Source organism: Aegilops tauschii, chromosome 3 (assembly GCF_002575655.3).
Source record: "Aegilops tauschii subsp. strangulata cultivar AL8/78 chromosome 3, Aet v6.0, whole genome shotgun sequence".
NCBI lineage: Eukaryota > Viridiplantae > Streptophyta > Magnoliopsida > Poales > Poaceae > Aegilops > Aegilops tauschii.
Window position 1 is genome coordinate 447,610,460 of NC_053037.3, and position 3,828 is coordinate 447,614,287.

The window sequence follows — 3,828 nt, forward strand, 5'->3', positions numbered from 1 at the left end:
GTAGGACTCCCCTCTTTCCTACTCCTACTAGGAGGGGAAAAGGAAGGGGAAGAAGGAGAAGGAAAGGGGGGCGCCGCCCCCCCCCCCTCCTAGTCCAATTCGGACAAGAGGGGGAGGGGGGCGCGGCCTGCCCTGGCTGGCCCCTCTCTCTCTCTCCACTAGGGCCCAACAAGGCCCATTAACCCCCGGGGGGTTCCGGTAACCCCTCCGGCACTCCGGTAAAATCCCGATTTCACCCGGAACTCTTCCGACGTCCAAATATAGGCTTCCAATATATCAATATTTATGTCTCGACCATTTCGAGACTCCTCGTCATGTCCATGATCATATCCGGGACTCCGAACTACTTTCGGTACATCAAAACATATAAACTCATAATACCGATCGTCACAGAACTTTAAGCGTGCGGACCCTACGGGTTCGAGAACTATGTAGACATGACCAAGACACGTCTCCGGTCAATAAACAATAGCGGAACCTGGATGCTCATATTGGTTCCTACATATTCTACGAAGATCTTTATCGGTCAAACCGCATAACAACATACGTTGTTCCCTTTGTCATCGGTATGTTACTTGCCCGAGATTCGATCGTCGGTATCTCAATACCTAGCTCAATCTCGTTACCGGCAAGTCTGTTTACTCGTTTCGTAATGCATCATCCTGCAACTAACTCATTAGTCACATTGCTTGCAAGGCTTATAGTGATGTGCATTACCGAGAGGGCCCAGAGATACCTCTCTGACAATCGGAGTGACAAATCCTAATCTCGATCTATGTCAACTCAACAAGTACCATCGGAGACACCTGTAGAGCACCTTTATAATCACCCAGTTACATTGTGACATTTGGTAGCACACAAAGTGTTCCTCCGGTAATCAGGAGTTGCATAATCTCATAGTCATAGGAACATGTATAAGTCATGAAGAAAGCAATAGCAGTAACCTAAACGATCAAGTGCTAAGCTAACAGAATGGGTCAAGTCAATCACATCATTCGCCTGATGATGTGATCCCATTAATCAAATGACAACTCATGTCTATGGTTATGAAACTCAACCATCTTTGATCAACAAGCTAGTCAAGTAGAGGCATACTAGTGACGCTATGTTTGTCTATGTATTCACACATGTATTATGTTTCCGGTTAATATAATTCTAGCATGAATAATAAACATTTATCATGATATGAGGAAATAAATAATAACTTTAGGGCATATTTCCTTCAACATCAATATCAGAACATAGTCGATACTAGGGATCAAAACCTAACAAAACTAACTCGATTACATGATAAATCTCATCCAACCCATCACCGTCCAGCAAGCCTACGATGGAATTACTCACACACGGCGGTGAGCATCATGAAATTGGTGATGGAGGATGGTTGATGACGACGACGGCGACGGATTCCCCTCTCCGGAGCCCCGAACGGACTCCAGATCAGCCCTCCCGAGGGAGTTTAGGGCTTGGCGGCGGCTCCGTATCATAGAACGCGATGAATCCTTCTCTCCAATTTTTTTCTCCCCGAACGTGAATATATGGAGTTGGAGTTGAGGTCGGTGGAGCACTAGGGGGCCCACGAGGCGGGGGCGCTCCCAGGGGGTAGGCGCGCCCCCACCCTCGTGGACAGGGTGCGGGCCCCCTGGCCTTGATTCTTTCGCCAGTATTTTTTATTAATTCCAAAAATAATCTCCGTGAAGTTTCAGGTCATTCTGAGAACTTTTATTTCTGCACAAAAATAACACCATGGCAATTGTGCTGAAAACAGCGTCAGTCCGGGTTAGTTCTATTCAAATCATGCAAGTTAGAGTCCAAAACAACGGCAAAAGTGTTTGGAAAAGTAGATACGATGGATACATATCAATCGGCAAGCCATAGAGAATAAATGGATCTTCAAGAAGAAGACTGACGCTGACGGTAATGTTACTGTCTACAAAGCTTGACTTGTTGTGAAAGGTTTTCGACAAGTTCAAGGAGTTGACTACGATGAGACTTTCTCACCCGTAGCGATGCTTAAGTCCGTCTGAATCATGTTAGCAATTGCCGCATTTTATGATTATGAAATTTGGAAATGGATGTAAAAACTGCATTCCTGAATGGATTTCTGGAAGAAGAGTTGTATATGATGCAACCCGAAGGTTTTATCAATCCAAAGGATGCTAAAAAAGTGTGCAAGCTCCAGCGATCCATTTATGGACTGGCGCAAGCATCTCGGAGTTGGAATAAACGTTTTGATAGTGTGATCAAAGCATATGGTTTTATACAGACATTTGGAGAAGCTTGTATTTACAAGAAAGTGAGTGGGAGCTCTGTAGCATCTCTAATATTATATGTGGATGACATATTGTTGATTGGAAATGATATAGAATTTCTGGATAGCATAAAAGGATACTTGAACAAGAGTTTTTCAAAGACCTCGGTGAAGCTGCTTATATATTGGGCATCAAGATCTATAGAGAAGATCAAGATGCTTAATTGGACTTTCACAAAGCACATACCTTGCTAAAGTTTTGAAGAAGTTCAAAATGGATCAAGCAAAGAAAGGGTTCTTGCCTGTGTTACAAGGTGTGAAATTGAGTCAGACTCAATGCCCGACCACTGCAGAAGATAGAGAGAAAATGAAATTCATTCCCTATGCTTCAGCCATAGGTTCTATCATGTATGCAATGCTGTGTACCAGACCTGATGTGTGCCTTGCTATTAGTTTAGCAGGGAGGTACCAAAGTAATCCAGGAGTGGATCACTGGACAGCGGTCAAGAACATCCTGAAATGCCTGAAAAGGACTAAGGATATGTTTCTTGTTTATGGAGGTGACAAAGAGCTCGTCGTAAATGGTTACGTCGATGCAAGCTTTGACACTGATCCGGATGACTCTAAGTCGCAAACCGGATACGTGTTTATATTGAACGGTGGAGCTGTCAGTTGGTGTAGTTCTAAGCAAAGCGTCGTGGCGGGATCTATGTGTGAAGCGGAGTACGTAGCTGCTTCGGAAGCAGCAAATGAAGGAGTCTGGATGAAGGAGTTCATATTCGATCTACGTGTAATACCTAGTGCAGCGGGTCCAATGAAAATCTTTTGTGACAATACTTGTGCAATTGCCTTGGCAAAGGAATCCAGATTTCACAAGAGAACCAAGCACATCAAAAGATGCTTCAATTCCATCCGTGATCAAATCAAGGAGGGAGACATAGAGATTTGCAAGATACATACGGATCTGAATGTTGCAGACCCGTTGACTAAGCCTCTCTCACGAGCAAAACATGATCAACACCAAGACTCCATGGGTGTTAGAATCATTACTGTGTAATCTAGATTATTGACTCTAGTGCAAGTGGGAGACTGAAGGAAATATGCCTTAGAGGCAATAATAAAGTTGTTATTTATATTTCCTTATATCATGATAAATGTTTATTATTCATGCTAGAATTGTATTAACCGGAAACTTAGTACATGTGTGAATACATAGACAAACAGAGTGTCACTAGTATGCCTCTACTTGACTAGCTCGTTAATCAAAGTTGGTTAAGTTTCCTAACCATAGACATGAGTTGTCATTTGATGAACGGGATCACATCATTGGAGAATGATGTGATTGACAAGGCCCGTCCGTTAGCTTAGCACGATGATCGTTTAGTTTGTTGCTATTGCTTTCTTCATGACTTATACATGTTCCTATGACTATGAGATTATGCAACTCCCGAATACCGGAGGAACACTTAGTGTGCTATCAAACGTCACAACGTAACTGGGTGATTATAAAGATGCTCTACAGGTGTCTCCGATGGTGTTTGTTGAGTTGGCATAGATCGAGATTAGGATTTGTCACT